Below are 16881 nucleotides of genomic sequence, written 5' to 3' on the forward strand. Positions count from 1 at the left end.
CAGCTCCCATGATCCCCAGCCCTGTAGTCCACAGCATCCAGCGAAACACGTCTGAGAACCCCCTAGCCTCACTCTTGAGCACGGGATTGAAGCGCAACAGCCCTCTCTTCCCCTTGAGGTTGGCAACGAGATGCAGGGGCGGGGGAGAACTTGAAGTAGTCGCTAGAGTGTTGGACTAGGACCGGGAAGACCCGAGTTTGAATCCCGATTCAACTATGAAACTCACTGGGTGACTCTAGGCCAGTCATGTATCTCTCAGCCTAACCTACCTCACAGGGCTGTTGTGAGGATAATAATTTAGAGAAAGAGCGGGATATACATGCAAAAATAAGAAAGCGTCCCCCCACCCTTTCCAGCAGCAGCGACTGCTCTCCCCCACCCCCTTTCCACTTGCACAAAGACCAGCTTGCCGATGAGCTCTGTTGGACCCAGAGGCCTGCTCGCTTCTTGGCCCACCTGTCCCCGCCATACCTCCAGCCTGGCAGCGTCTTTCTTCTGCTGCAGCGCCGCGACTTCCTCCGCGGCCACGGTTAACAATTTTTAAACTCTTGCCTCGCTGCCCAACTGGCCAATGGCCGCCCACCCGCCCGAGCTCCGGATGCGCTGATTGGACAGAGGGAGGGGAAGAAACAAACAGCAGCGCCCGACCAACCGCCTCCCCAAGCGGGGTGACCGCCCGAGCCCCGCCCCCAGGAGGCGGGTCCTCTCTCGCCCCGTAGATCGCTGACGCTCCTGGGAAATGTAGTCCCGCGAAGGGAAGGAGAGTAACAGAGACGACCCAGAAAAGGTGGCGGTGGAGGATGGAAATAAAAGTGGGGTTGGGGGAGAGAGGTTGGCGGGCGGGCGGGCGATAGAAACATCTTAAGAGCCCTCCTGGTGATGAGGCCCAAGGAGCAACCATCCAGTCCAGCATCCTATAGTGCCGAACTAGATGCTTGCTCCCCATTCACCTACCTGATTAGGGTTGCCAACGTTTCATTGCCAGAATAAGGGACACAAGTTTGGGGGCGCTGGCTGTGGAGGGCGGGAGGTGTATGCAGTGGTAACCAAGAGCCTGAGTATCCCTGATGTGTATGTAATTGACTTATATGCTATTGAATAATGCCAGCATTGCTGTTATTTAGAACATATTCAAGTTATACCACTTTTGAACCAAAAACTTCTCAAAATAAGACGCTGCTCTCCCCTCCACCAAAATGAGGGACAATTGCTGTCCCTATATAGACCAACATTTCATCCCTGAGATGAGGGACGCCCCACGTCATGAGGGACAGTTGGCAGCCCTATACCTGATATTGAGCAGTAGACTGCTTCTGAACATGGAGGCTCCATTTCCACCATGACTACTAAGAACATCAGAAGAGCTCTTCAGACCAAAGTTCCATCTAGCCCAGCATGGCGCCTCCAGGAGCGGCCAGCCAGGTGCCACATTCAGGACTTGAAGGCAATTGACCTCCCTGCTGGTGCTCCTCTTCCCTGTTCCAGGGCGGCATGTTGCTTCTGAAGGAGGCAGTTCCATACAGCCATCATTTATTTATTTATATTATATTATTTATTTACCAAATTTGTACACCACCCCAAACTTTAGTCTCTGGGTGGTTAAAAATAACATAAAACAAGTTAAAAACACATACAAAAACTTATGCAGAGCCAATGACAGATTTCTCTTCAATCTTTAAATCCTTTAAAATTCTTTTAAAGCAGTATATAATAGTAATAGTAATAGCAGTAGGCCACTTTGTTGGTCCCTGAGGATGTGGACAAGGTGTTTAGTCGGGTTTGGTTGACCATGTGCATGCTTGCCCCTTGCCCTTCATGGCTTATTAAATCTAGTAAGGAGGGAATTTTCAGCTGGGTCCAGCAGATTCTAAATGCCTCATTGAGAGAGGGAGTGCTCCCAGCTTCAGTGAAACAGGCTATTATTCTACCACTCCTAAAGAAACCCAGTCTGGTCCCAGAGGATGTCAACAACTATAGGCCTGTGGCCAATATTCCCTTCTTGGGCAGGGTGCTTGATCATGTCGTGGCTGACAAGCTCTAGATACTCTTGGAGGAAATAGGCTATCTAGATCCTTTTCAATCAGGCTTCAGGCCCAGCTTTGGAACAGAAACTGCTTTGGTTGCCCTGTGGGATGACTTATGCAGAGAGAGAGAGAGAGAGAGAGAGAGAGAGAGAGAGAGAGACAGGGGGAGTGCAACTCTGTTAATTCTCTTGGATCTCTCAGCAGCTTTTGATACCATTGACCATGGTATCCTTTTGGATAGGCTGGCCGAGTTGGGTGTGGGAGGCACTGTTTGGAGGTGGTTCTGCTCCAAAAAGTGGTGCTGGGGGATTACTGCTCAACCCCCTGGCAGTTATGCTTTGTGGTTCTGCAGGGTTCCATTCTTTCCCCTATGCTGTTTAACATCTACATGAAACCGCTGGGAGAGGTCATCAGGAGATTTGGCTTGAGGTGTCATCAATATGCAGATGACACTCAGTTGTCTCTCTCTCTTTTTCATCAGACACAGGTGAGGCAGTGACTGTCCTGAATAGGTGCTTGGATGCAGTAATGGACTGGATGAGGGTGAATAAGCTGAGACTCAATCCAGACAAGACAGAAGTACTGCTGGTCGGTGGTTCCTCTGCCCGGGTGGATGATGTTCAGCCTGTTCTGGATGGAGTTGCACTCCCCCTGAAGGACCAGGTTTGCAATCTGTGGGTGCTCATTGATCCAGCATTGTCTCTAGAGGCTCAAGTGGCCTCTTGTGGCTCGGAGTGCCTTTTATCAGCTTCGGCTGATAAGCCAACTGCAACCATACCTGGATAGAGATAGCTTGGCCACAGTTACTCATGCTCTGGTAACTTCTCACTTAGATTACTGCAATGCATTATACTTGGGGCTGCCTTTGAAAATGGTCCAGAAACTGCAGCTGGTACAAAATAGGACTGCAATATTCTTATCTGGCACTTGGCATTTTGATCATATCATGCCAGTGCTTCGTCAGCTGCACTGGCTCCCAGTCCATTTCTGGACCCAGTTCTGTTCATTGAATTGGCTATTCTGTTCAGCTTCATTGGCTACTGGTCCGCTTCCAGGCTAGATTCAAGGTGCTGGTATTGACCTTTAAAGCCCTATACGGCTTGGAGCTGGGGTACCTGTCGGACTGCATTCTCCCATATGAATCTGCCAAGGCCCTCCGCTCATCATCTCAGGCCCTGCTCATGGCCCTGCCACTAACATAATTCCAGTTGACAGGGACTAGAGACAGGGCCTTTTCAGTTGTGGCCCCTCAGCTTTGGAACACCCTCCCTGAAGAACTTCGCCATTCTCTCTCCCTCAGTGTTTTTAAAAAACATCTTAAAACACACCTTTTAAAGGAAGCTTTTTAATGCTCCATTTTTTTGGTTATATCTGGTAGGTACTTTAGCTTTTTACTAGCCGACCCCACACAGAGCATCTGTGTGCTCTTTGGGGCTGGCGGTTACCTCTTCCCCCCCACCTTCTGACCCAGTCTCCACTTCCGGGCCCACCACCACTTCTGCCCCCCACCCCACTTTATTTCCCCCCTCCTGGGCCTTGGCTCCATGGCTGGGCAACCAGTCCTCCTGGGTGCGCCTCAGCCAATCAGGCAAGGAATTATATAGAGAGATAATTTTCAGTTTTTAGCTTTTAAAATAACCTTTAATTTGAACCTAATAATGATTGTGGTTTTAATCTGACAACCTTTTTGTTTAATTTAGTTACTTTTATTACTTTTATTGTATCTTGTATCATTCTGATTGTAGTGCATTGGAGGGGCAGGGCATAAATATTTTAAATAAATAAAAGTGCTGTTTCTAACCTTTAAAGCCCTAAATGGCTTGGGACCAGGTTACCTGAAAGAGGGACTTGCCCCATATGTCCCTACCTGAACTTTAAGAACTTCTTTGGCGGCCCTCCTCCAGGTGCCCCTGCCAAATGAAGTGAAGCATGTGGCTACCAGGGGGAGGGCCTTTTCATTGGTTGCACCCCGTTTATGGAATAGCCTCCCCACTGAGGTTCGCCTGGCTCTATCACTTTGTTCTTTTAGACACCAGGTAAAGACCTTTTTGTTCACCCAGGCTTTTTAAATTCTGGCTTTCAGTTTTGATCTGATTTTTAACTAATTCTAAAATGAGTTTTTAAGCTGCTTTGTATTGTATTTTGTATTTTCTGTTCGTCTTTCTTGTCTGTTATGATTTAATGTGTTTTAATCCTCTGTTGTGAACCTCCCAGAGAACAATTTGTTATGGGGTGGCTGACAAATAAAGATGATGATGATGATGATGATGATGATGATGATTAAAGCCCTTTCTAAGCAGTGACCATCATCATGATATCTAATTCCAGAAGTTAATTATCCAGTTGGTAGACAACTTGGGAGTCACCTTAAGTGGTGCAGTGGGGAAATGCTTGACTAACAAGCAGAAGGTTGCTGGTTTGAATCCCTGCTGGTACTATATTGGGCAGCAGCTATATAGGAAGGCGCTGAAAGGTATCATCTTATACTGCGTGGGAAGAGGCAATGGGAAACCCCTCCTGTATTCTACCAAAGACAACCACAGGGCTCCGTGGTCGCCAGGAGTCGACACCGACTCAACGGCATACCTTTAGACAACTTGAACTGGGGAACAGGGACTTGCTTTTTCTGGCTACCCTATGGAAAGAAGGACAGGTCTCCGATAACTTTGGGAGATGCACAGAAGTGGCAATTTCAGCAGGCGCAGCTTGTCAGGCAGAGGGAAGTAAAGCTGCACCTGCTGAAATTGCCTCTTCTGTGCCTCTCTTAAGCCTACAGGAATCCTGCCCCCTTTCCATATGGTGGCCCTAGCTTTGTTCAGCCAGGGGAGGAAGAACAACAAATAACCCACTCCATTTTCTGGGAGGGGGCATGCCCTTGTGGTGGGGCACATGCCTTGCAGGCAGGAGAGCCCTGGTCCAATCCCTGGCATCTCCAGGTAGGGCTGCTGGGAAAGAAAGACCCCAGCTTGGAAATGTGGAGAGCCACTGCCAATCAATGTGGACAATCCTGAGCTGGATGGACCAAGGTTCTGCATAAGGCAGCTTCCTCTTGTGCCAAGATGGGGTTGCAAATTGCATCCGTCTGCACAATATAGTTCCTAAAATAGTGTAGCTGGAAGTATCATTCATCAGCAAATTCGTTCCTAGGCTAGTTGGACTTCATGAAGACTGTGAAATTAACAGTGTGTGTGCTAAGAGAATACAGATGCACCAGTGGCCACTGTTGTGAAGTGAAACAACCAAGCAACTTGAGTGTGACGGAACTCAAGACAGCACACATGGGGCCCCTGGGCAGTCTCCCATCCTGGCATTGACCAGACCTGATATGTTGATCTGTATTTACTGCTTTTCAAATAAAGTTATCAAAGTGGCTTACACAGGAAAATAGAACAAGATGCCATAATAAAACGAAAATGGTTCCTGTCCCAAAGGCACAATTTAAGAAGCAACACAACAGCCTCTGAGAGGGATGCTGTGGTGGGCTGAAGAGGGACAGTTGCTCTCCCCTTGCTAAACAAACACGTTTGTTTTATTTAGAGCTTACACAGTGTTCACAACCACTTTGAAAGGTGCCCCTTTGCCCACCGAGTCGGGGACCGAGACCTGCTTCACTTCAGCTCAGCAAAGTGGCTGCTGCACGTGTCCTCAGGTTCTGCCCAGAAAGGTGATGCTGGAAGGCTCTTTCCTGTTTCTCTCGCAGCAACCTGCACAGCTGCCCCCCAAGATGTTACGGTCACTGCTCTTATCAAATATATACATTTGAGTGCTGCATGCAAGTGTCACAAACCTACAGCTGCTGCCCTTTCTGTTCCATAACCTTTTGGTCCCTCACCTCTGTATCCATATGCAAGCAGTCCTCAACTTAAAAAAACCTGGCTGACAAATGACCCGTACTTACAAGCAAAGCTCTGTAACCTATTCAATTAATGAAGTCCCCAACTTAAACTCTAATCCACACATACAATCAAGTCATCTCTCAAAGGAACTCTATGCATGCCGAGTTCAGAACAAGAAACTTACAAGCAAACCTTTGGAACACAGCCCATTCGTAAGCTGGGGACTCTATATAAACCATGAAGAGTCTTGTGGCACCTGAAAGATGTGCAGGATGGTCCTATGTTGACTTGGAAGTCCAGGGCCTCCAGTCCCCCTGGGGTCCCCCAAATCCTTTTTAGTCTGTCCCGGGTGGTGTGGTCGTAGTGCCATGCTGCTGGCTCACACGGCATGGGTGGCCAAGTGTGACCTCTGCTTTAGAGACAGAGCGGGGAGTAGGGAAAGTAATGTGGGATGGGAATCTGTTAAGTTGCATGTTGAAATCTTTCTGCTGAATATTTATATTCTTACATTCTTGTGAGTTCAGTTGCTGTTTGTGCCAAGAACCCACATGTTAAAAATATTGCATGTGTCACAGTGAGTGTGTGTGTGGAATAATGTCTAATTTGGGGAGGAGGAGACGACTCCATAGGCCTTTAGGTCCAGGCTCCAAAATGGCCTAGGTGCACCTCTGTCTGTAACTCACAGGTAAGTTAAAAAGTACTTAGGCTTTGTCATTCCAGCTGGTCTCCTTCCCTTATCACTTCAGAACACCTAACTCTGCACAGTAGGTCACATTGAATGTGATGGATCAGACTTCTGAGTAAGCGTCGAAAAGGTCATGCTGCACATACAAACATTCTCTTACGCACAGAGAGAAATTATGTTCAAATGGCTTTTGCTGATGATGAAATTCACTACTACCCCACTTCCTTGTTTGCAGGGCTGCCTTCTTTATTATCATTATTATCTTATACGAAAAAATGAAGTTACTGTTTTTCAAACATTTAAATATGAACGTAAAGCATTTTAATTGTTATTTTTGTAAAACAAGAACCTGCATTGGATTGCTCTGGAAAAAGCACTACATACAGTGGCAACTCTGCATCATATTATTATCAATAATCAATAAGAATAGCAGCGAGATCCTATTTTTCCACTGCGGTGCTCGTGCTCAGCCAGAGGGGGGCGCCCGCACCTTTACTTTGCGTTGCGAGATCATTGCCTTACGCAAGTGCAATAATTCCGTGGGCGAGCGTCTCCTCCCAACCCACTTTACATTTTTTCGCATGCGCACTGCTGACGCATAGCCCTTCAAGTAGCGCATGCGTACAACTGGCCCAAGCATTAACGGCGCTCGCGCATGCGCACTGCCTCTCCTCCGGCCGGTCAAGGAGGGAGACAGCACTAACGGAGAAAACTGCAGCCTAGCGGGCGGGGGGGAAGACCAATACCGCAGAGGCCGGAGACGCTGAGCCCCGCTGGTGCCCTCCCCTTGGCGGTCCCTCTCATCCGCCTCCTCCCTCAGAGAGACAACCGGTGACCGGGCCCGGCAAAGAGAAGCGGAGCAAGGGGCGGAGCCTCTTTGCTAGATTCTGAGGTAAAGGCGGAGGGGGGGCTGGAATGACGGGAGGCTCAGCCAATGAATGAATGGCCCGTGTCGGGCACGCCTTTTCTTTTCTGTGATTGGTGTAGTGCTGCGGAGGCGGGGCTTGACTTTGTCCTAGTTGAATTTTAGGGGAAAAAATGAATGGAAAGTGGGGGAGGGGCAGCGTGGAGGAGGAAGTGGAGGAGGAAGTCAAAGGGAGGGAGGGAGGGAGGGAGGGAGGGAGCGCGCGGTGGCCGGGGGCCAAGCCGCAGGGCAGCGGGGGGGCCCCTGGCCCCACCCACTCCGCCTCACCACCAGGCTCCTCCGCCCGTGAGACGTGGTGGAGTGCCGCGGCCAGCACGCAGTGCATTATAAGGAGCGGGAGGGCTCCATGTGCAGCGGGAGGGGGTGGTGGTGAAGCAGCATTCCCTCTAACAGAATTCCAGAGGTTGTTGACTACAACTCCCAGCATGCCCAGCTGCGATGGACTTTGGCAGGGGATTATGGGAGTTGTAGTCAACAACATCTGGGATTCCCTGTTAGAGGGAACCCTGCAGGAGCCCTGACCTGGAAAGCCTCCTGGGCAGTGAGCGCTGTGGTGTCCCCTCTCACTGGTTTGGTGTGGGAGGGTCAGGTTTGGGACCCCTTGGTCTGGGTCTTGCATTTGAATAGGAACATAGGAAGCTGCCTTATACCAGTCGATCCTTGGTCCCTCTAGCTCAGTATTGTCTACCAGACTGGCAGCGGCTTCTCCAAAGTTGCAGGCAGGAGTCTTTCCCAGCCCTATTTTGGAGATGCTGCCAGGGAGGGAACTGGGAACCTTCTACATGCAAATATGCAGGTGCTCTAATATCTTACAGAGCTCACACATGTAGTCTCCCATTCAAACGCAGGGCAGACCCTACTTAGCAAAGGAGACAATTCATGCTTGCTACCATAAGACCAGCTCTCCTCCCTTACAATGGGAGACTACATGTATGAGTACCATAAGAAGATAAGAACAGCTCTGCTGGATCAGGCCCAAGGATGCCCATCTAGTCCAGCATCCTGTTTCACACAGTAGCCTACCAGATGCCGCTGGAAGCCTACAGGCAGGAGCTGAAAGGGGCATGCCCTCTCTACTGCTGTTACTCCCCTGCAACTGGTACTCAGAGGCATCCTGCCTTTGAGGCTGGAGGTGGCCTATAGCCCTCCAACTAGTAGCTGTTGATAGACCTTTCCTCCATGAAGTGATCCAAACCCCTCTTAAAGCCATCCAGGCTGTTCACTGTCACCACATCTTGTGGCAAAGAATTCCACAAGTTGATTATGTGTTGTGTGAAAAAGTACTTCCGATGGTTGATCCTAAATTTCCTGGCAATCAATTTCATTGGAAACCACCACCAGATATTCTCCTTGGGGGTTGGGCCACTCTGGGAAGAGCCCCTGCCTGCTTGCATTGGGAGGACAAAGATTAGGAAGATGAGAACAAGACGTGGCGACTGGACAATGTTAGCTGCGGAGGGGCCAGCCGATGGGATGGAGAAGTGCAAGGATGACATGGCTCTCTTGTATTCTGTTGGCAGCCCACAGAAGGCTTTGCAGTCTTATTCTCATTCCTTTCCACATCAGACCACATCAGATCCCTTTCAGACCACATCAGATTCCACATCAGATCAGAAGGAGAGAGAATGCCTTGCCCAGGGACCCCTTGACTACCTCAGGGCTGGGTTTCCCTGCTTTTTATCTGTGTATACAGCTGCCCTGTTCTGAGTCAAACTCACCATCTGCTGCAGCACGCACTACTCCAGCTGGCAGTGGCTCTCCATGATCCAGCCTAGCTAATTTTTCCCCACTGGAGATGCTGCCAGGGATTGATCCTGGCACCTTCTGCATACAAAGCATTTGCTGTGTCCCAGACTAGGTGTGACCTGAAAGACACAGTTGTCTAATTTGGAGGCTGTTTGATCTTTATAATAGCAGCTACTTTGGAGGCTTCGTTGGCATCTTTGGGGTTTTTTTTGGGGGGGGGCAATTTTCAGCAAGAAAATAGTGTTGTGGTGAACATCCCTGTGCTGTAGTCTCAGTCTGCATTGGGCCTCTAAGCGGCTCCTTGTTTAAAAAGAAACGGTGAATTTAAAGTAGCGTGTAGTTTGGCCATGAGCTACGACTCATTCCTACACCAGCTCTCAAAAAGTCACAGGAAGAAACTGTGCCTCAACTTGGGAATGAAGAGAGCTGGCTGAGCTGATAGATCAGGCAATAAGTGTTCTACTGAGGAAGGCCAGTCCCAGCGCCCTGGAATATGAGCACTTCTTGGGTCTTGTGGAGACTTCTTGTCTTTATTCTACAGTACCCAAAAGATGCCTCAGGTAAGACTTTGGACTTGTGTCTTATTGAGAAGCCTGACTTGCCATATGAATAAAGTGCTCTTCTTGAGTTAAATTGAGTTACATGAATGAGCTCCATTGCAGAAGTTACAGAATGGAGCTGTGGGGAAGGAAGAATGAAAAGAAGGGGAAACTCTGTCAGATCAGAGAATTGGTCCTGTACACCACAGAACTGGCCAGAGCATAAGCAGCACTAGTTCTGAGTTTCAGGAACTTTGTACTGAGGCACGCAAATCTGCACCATTCAGCATCCTTTGTTTAGCTGTAATAGTCCCTAATGCCCCAGAGGAGGAGTCATAGTTCTTTCTGAACCCATAACCGAGGTACTAGGATAGAGATCGCACCATATTTCTTCATAAATGCATTCAGCTCTGTCTTGAATGGAGCAACATCTTATAAACATATGGAGAGTCCTCTCCAGCAGGATCAGACAAGGTGGGTCCATCCAGCTCAGCATCCTGTTTCCCACAGTGGCCAACAAAATGCCTCTGGGAAGCTCTCAACAGGGCATGGACTGTTCCAGGGAGGCCATTCCAGAAAACACTGCTTACCATTACATGTTTTTAATTATTCATTCTATGGCATACATTTTAGAAGCAGATGTTGTCTATTAACGCTCTTGTCAATGCTTTCATATACTGCCATACATGGGATATAAATGTAAAATAATAATAATAGTAATAATAATAATACATTGACAATAAAATTCAGCCATCCCAGGTCCTTGGGAAGGACTCGATGTCTGGATAAAACAAACCAGTCAATAACACCTGTCTGACTGTGTAAACAAGAAATAATAATTAGAGAGTTAGAAGATTTAGAGTATGTTAAGATTTAGGAAAGGGAGGGAAAGGTGTAATGTTAATAGCCAGTGAGGGGCTTATTGATGGGAGTTCCGGATGTAGATCAGGTAGCCCTTGCCACATGCCCTTCTGCTGTTGCCTTGGGTCAGTCTCTGCCTCTCAGCCTAATGCACCTGGACTGCACTTGGGAAGGGTGGGATTAACAGATGACATCCCCTGAGCTTCAAAAGTAGCTTGCAGTGCAGTGGTGGATGCAACACATATTAACTAACAAACAGCTTCCAGTTGAACAGAAAGGAAATTTCCCAAACACCAGAGGCACAAAAGACCAGCTGCTGATTGACAAAATGATTTTAGAAAATTGCAAGAGAAGAAAAACCAATCTAAGTGTTGCATGGATTGACTACAAGAAAGCCTTCGATTCATTGCCTCACACGTGGATACTAAAATGTTTAGAAACAACTGGTGTCAGCAAAAACATTCAGATATTTATTTTAAAAGCAATGAGCATGTGGAGTACACAGTTAACAATCAATGGCAAGGCACTTGGACAGGTTAGCATTAGAAGAGGCATTTTCCAAGGGGACTCACTATCCCCTCTGTTGTTTGTAATCGCCATGACTCCACTTTCACAAATACTAAACAAAACAGGCCTCGGATACCAAACATCTAAAACATCAAGTAAAATCAACCATCTGCTGTACATGGACAATTTGAAGTTGTATGGAAAGTCCCAGTCAGAAATCGAATCACTGCTAAACACTGTCCATATATTCAGTAGCGTTCTAGCTATGGAGTTTGGACTAGACAAGTGTGCTGCATTAATAATGAACAGAGGGAAAATAAGAAAAACAGAAGGAATAGAACTGCCCAATGGAAGCAAGATCAAGAACCTGGAAGAGAAAGAACATTACAAATACTTGGGCATTCTCCAGGCTGATAACATCGCACACACTGAAGTTAAAAGAAAAATTGGAAGTGAATACATCAGGAGAGTTAGAAAAATCCTCAAGTCCAAACTCAATGGTGGGAACACCATACATGCCATAAACAACTGGGCTATACCTGTTATCAGATACACTGCAGGAATAATAGACTGGACCCAGGCAGAGCTAGAGACGCTAGATCGTAAGACCAGGAAAATCATGACTATCAATCATGCTCTGCACCCCCGCAGTGATGTCAATAGGCTATACCTCCCTCACAGCTCAGGTGGAAGAGGAATGCTGCAAGTCCATCAAACAGTAGAGGAGGAGAAAAAAGGCCTTGCAGAATATATCAAGGACAGTGAAGAAGATGCACTTCAAATGGTCAATAATGTGAAACAATTCAACACCAATGAAACAAAGCAGGCCTACAAGAAAGAACAAGTCAAGAACCGAGCAGAAAAATAGAAAAAGAAGCCACTGCATGGTCAATATTTGCACAATATAAGTGGAAAATCAGACATCACCAAGACCTGGAAATGGCTTAAGAATGGCAACTTGAAGAAAGAAACAGAGGGTTTAATACTGGCTGCACAAGAACAGGCACTCCCTCTCCCACAAGAAGAGGGAGCAAACACCAAAGATTTGGTGAAGAGAGCACAGCGGAGATTATACTTCTTGAGGGCTCTCAGGAAGAATAGTCTTTCAAATAATCTACTACTGATGTTCTACCGCTGTACCATAGAGAGTGTGTTAACCTATGGAATCTGTGTGTGGTTTGGGAGTTGCACAGTTAGGGAAAGAGCATTGCTGTCCAAGGTTGTTAAGACTGCGGAGAGAATAATTGGGTGTACTCTTCCCACTTTAGACCAAATTTATGCCACCAGGAGTTTTAACAAAGCGGTAGAGATAGTGCAGGATCCCACGCACCCTGGAAATGATCTCTTTCAGCTTCTGCCTTCGAGAAGGAGGTACAGGGTCATAAAAGCCAGGACCAGCCGCTTGAGAAATAGTTTCTATCCAAAAGCGGTGTTAGCTCTGACTGCAGCAAAATACAGTTTCTGATGGGGTTTTTGTTATTAGTTTTTTAGAGTTTTTTAGAGCAATGGGTATATTGGGGGGGGTAATATTGGGATATATTTAGTTATTTCTTGTTAGGTCCTGTAGAGGTTGCTGTAGATTCTTTCAATCTCGTTGTTCTGTACAGGACAATGACAATAAAGATTTATCGTACTAAGAACAAATGCAATAAGAGCAAAAGTTGAAAAATCCACCACAAACAGCAAGTGCCGCCTTTGTAAAGAAGCAGATGAAACAGTGGACCACCTAATCAGCTGTTGTAAAAAGATCGCACAGACTGACTACAAACAAAGGCATGACAAGGTAGCAGGGATGATACTCTGGAACATCTGCAAAAAATACAAGCTACCTGTAGCCAAGAATTGGTGGGACCATAAAATTGAAAAGGTTGAAGGAAATGAAGATGTAAAAATATTATGGGACTTCCGACTACAAACAGACAAACATCTGCCACACAATACACCAGATATAACTGTAGTTGCGAAGAAAGAAAAACAAGTCAAAATAATCGACATAGCAATACTAGGGGATAGCAGAATAGAAGAAAAAGAAATAGAAAAAATTTCCAAATACAAAGATCTACAAATTGAAATTGAAAGGATGTGGCAGAAGAAGACCAAAATAATCCCAGTGGTAATTGGCGCCCTGGGTGCAGTCCCAAAAGACCTTGAAGAGCACCTCAACACCATAGGGGCCACAGAAATCACCATCAGCCAATTACAAAAAGCAGCTTTACTGGGAACAGCCTATATTCTGCAACGATATCTATAACAATTGACAATAAAATTCTGGCATCCCAGGTCCTTGGGAAGGACTCGATGTCTGGATAAAACAAACCAGTCAATAACACCTGTCTGACTGTGTAAATAAGAAATAATAATTAGAGAGTTAGAAGATTTAGAGTATGTTAAGATTTAGGAAAGGGAGGGAAAGGTGTAATGTTAATAGCCAGTGAGGGGCTTATTGATGGGAGTTCCAGATGTAGATCAGGTAGACCTTGCCACATGCCCTTCTGCTGTTGCCTTGGGTCAGTCTCTGCCTCTCAGCCTAATGCACCTGGACTGCACTTGGGAAGGGTGGGATTGACAGATGAGATCCCCTGAGTTTCAAAAGTAGCTTGCAGTGCTGCAGAGGCAGTGGTGGCAATTTGTGCCGAAAAAGAAGCAAATGGCATTGCTGGACGAGGGGGTGGGGTGGGTGAATTGGAGGCCTTGTGTGCAACCTAGAAGAAGAAAGGCGCTCCCACATCAAAGCCAGCCTTATGCATCAGGTGAAATGCGGGGACGCTGATCTGATGGCAGATTTTCTGAATGCCCTTGTTCTCCAGTCACTGATGGAAGATGCCTCTGAATCCTAGCTGCAGGGGAGCAACAGCAGGAGAGAAGGCATGCCCTCAGCTCTTGCCTGTGGGCTTCTCAGAGGCATCTGGTGGGCCACTGTGGGAAACAGGATGCTGGACCTGATAGCCCTTGGGCCTGTTCTTATGTTCTTTGCATACAAGGCACTCTGGTTTCAGCCACAGGGATAACAGTTGCCTCCTCAAGGTGTGGCTGGTGGGCAAAGCTCTGCTCATCCACATCTTTTCTCTCTCTCTCTGCCCCCTCTGGAGTTCTGTCCACCATTTTCTTTGAATGTTTGCCATATTCCTTCTGTGCCCATCAGTTATAATGTGTACCGGGACAGATCCCGAGAGCGTTTCCAAAGCATTGGCCAGAGACTGAACCTTACTGGAGGTCAGATATTTCAAACAGCAGTGACATCTTTAGAATGCCTAGGCGAGCTGCAGAAGTCCCTTGCCAGAGGCAACCAGCTACCTGCTGCACCCTCATAACTCGTGCATAAGGGAAATCTACCTGCGCTAGAGCCAAGCTCCAGATTTTTTTCAGTTAAAAGCATTCACTTTGCTATAGACGAGCTCCTAAACCGCACAATGATATGCCAGTGCGCAGTGTGAGCAAGTGAGTTGCTGAGGGCAATCCAGGACTCCGTGCCCAGTTTTGGAATCCTGGCCCCACCCTCCACTCACACATCCACATCTCAAAACAGGCAAAAAGGGAGAAAAAGAGAACAAAAAGAGAAGGTGATAGACCCACAGGTCAAGTTTCTGGAACCCCTTTTGCCCCCATCTCACACCCCCACAGGAAAAGAGGTCCTCAAGGAAAGTGGGGAATGTGGCGCCTGATCCTTTTCCTTTCTCCCCTTCTCTGCTCTGAAGGCAACATATTGGGCATGGGGTGGTGGGGTGGGATTCCTACTGAAATTGGGCATGTCCAGAGCCAAACCACTGCTCTGTGCCTCACAACGGAGGAGAAGGTGAAAAGAGCAGCCACTGATCCTGCTGCATGCCGTCAGGTGGCTTCTGCCTCTGTGGCTCACAGTGGTGGTGCAGCCCTTTAAAATGTCACATGGCTTCCCAAGTCAGTGGCTTTAAGTTTGGCTTTCTTGCTTGGCAGTTGGCTAGCGAGTAGAGGAAGGCACCTTTCAGTATGCAGGCATGGAGGTTTCCCTGAGAGCCCTGCATCACAGCCAGTAGGGACACACACGCACACCCCCGCCAGGTGCATGCTGCTTTTCTTCCCCCTACCCACACCCCGCCAATCCCTGGTGGTAAACTTCCTTTCTGCCTGCGTGCAGCCTTTCAGCAAAGGGCGGGAATTTTAGGACCAGCAAAAGGGAGTACACACAGCACGTAGTTAATCTAGGAAATTCTCTGCCACGGGAAGTGGTGATGGCCACTAGCATGGATGGCTTTAAAGGGGGCTTAGACAAACCCACAGAGGACAGGTCTATCAATGGCTACTAGTGTGGTGGCTACAGGCCACCTCCAGCCTCAGACGCAAGATGCTGCTAAATACCAGTTGCAGGGGAGCAACAGCAGGGCATGCCCTTGCTTCTTGCCTGTGGGCTTCTCAGAGGCATCTGGTAGGATGCTGGACTAGATAGGCCTTGGGCCTGATCTTATTATGTTCAAAGGTGGGGGTGAGGAGAGCTGAAATGTACTGGGGAGCAGGTTGGCCACAGAGGCATAAGGGAATGGGAGAAGGAATCCCAAGATCAGGAATTAAAGGGGCTGTTGGTGGGACCCAGTGTGGAGAAGTGGTCCACAACAGGCAGCTGCAAGTTTCTGGCCCCAAGACAACTGGTTTCCCATCCGCAATCCAAGATGAGAAATCGCATTTGTCTTCTGACCCACTGAAGAAGGCGAGAGACTGTAGCTCAGAGGAGGAAGCACATCTCCTTTGTGTGCTGAAGGTCCCAGGTTCAATCCCTGCCAGCGTCTCCAGCCAGGGCTGGGAAATATCTGTCAGAAGCCCTGGAGGAGGGCCACTGCCCGTCAGCCATATGGACCAAAGCTCTGGCTCAGGATTCGGTAGGTTCCTTCCTTCCCCTTGCGTGTTACTTTGGAAGAGGAAGTGCCTTGAAGACTGCATTAGGCACAAGTGCTAGGAATCCAGTTCCCACTGAACTCAGAAAGACTTGCTTCCATGCAAACTTGCAGTCAGGTGGCTGGTCAGAGAAGAACGGAGCAACACTGGGGCAGGGGAGTGTTGTGGGTTTTCTGTAAGGAGCCCACCCCCACCCCCAAGCCCCGCAAGAAAACAAACCAAAACACCCCTTGGAAGATCTGAATGAAGATCCAGTTCTCAGGAAGAGGGCCTTGCAGCCTCAGCTTTGCAGTTGGCAGCGACCGGGAGTGTCTCTGAACTCTAGAGCATTGACTGCTAAAGTGCCTGCATTCTGGGGTGGAGGGAGGGCTGAGTGGCTCAGCCCTTGATTCACTAGGCAGCTCGCCCTGAGCTCCTGGAGGGAGGGACTTGGGGGTGGGGCGATGCAAATGGCAGGGAGGTTTGGCCAGGGCTGGACCTCCCCCCTGCCTCCGCCTCTTCCACATTTGCTCCAGCAGAGCTCCTTCCACTGAGATTTCCCAGACTCTGGGGGTGAGTACGCACAAGCTCCTTTGGCCGCAGGTGCTGCTAGGGGGTCTCCTGGCGGTGGCTGCCCAGCTGCCCTGCTGGGAAAGCAGGGATGCTGTGCGAAGGGAGGGCGGGCGGGCATGCACGGGGAGGGAGCAGCTGATTCACAAGGCGCCTGTAATGTTAGCCGGGACCTTTTGAAGCGCAAGGCAGAAACGCAGCAGCCTGTCACTCGGGCTTTGCCTGGTATCTGCCCAGGAGTTTGCTTATTCATGCAGGAGGGATGCCGCTGCTTGGAATTTCTCAAGGGTGACTCATTCCTGTTTGGGGAGCAGTTCTGGGGGCGGTGGGGGGGGGTTTATGC

At 48.3% G+C, this 16881-nt stretch overlaps 2 protein-coding genes across 4 annotated transcripts in view; one reads left to right on the top strand and one right to left on the bottom strand.

The window, feature by feature from the left end:
* The window catches only part of TPX2 (TPX2 microtubule nucleation factor), a 31414-nt gene extending 30792 nt beyond the window's left edge, over window positions 1–622 (bottom strand). The window contains exon 1 of one of the 2 annotated variants that reach the window (XM_053248808.1): window positions 472–622. The gene's annotated coding sequence lies outside the window, so the exon portion shown is untranslated. Of the gene's footprint in view, window positions 1–456 lie in introns of both variants that reach the window. The other variant, XM_053248809.1, reaches the window with a different exon arrangement.
* Window positions 623–7201: 6579 nt separating this feature from the next.
* The window catches only part of BCL2L1 (BCL2 like 1), a 63762-nt gene continuing 54082 nt past the window's right edge, over window positions 7202–16881 (top strand). The window contains exon 1 of one of the 2 annotated variants that reach the window (XM_053248818.1): window positions 7202–7437. The gene's annotated coding sequence lies outside the window, so the exon portion shown is untranslated. Of the gene's footprint in view, window positions 7438–16413; window positions 16542–16881 lie in introns of those variants that run through there. The other variant, XM_053248822.1, reaches the window with a different exon arrangement.

The sequence above is a fragment of the Hemicordylus capensis genome, chromosome 4 (assembly GCF_027244095.1).
Source record: "Hemicordylus capensis ecotype Gifberg chromosome 4, rHemCap1.1.pri, whole genome shotgun sequence".
In the NCBI taxonomy this organism is placed as follows: Eukaryota; Metazoa; Chordata; class Lepidosauria; order Squamata; family Cordylidae; genus Hemicordylus; species Hemicordylus capensis.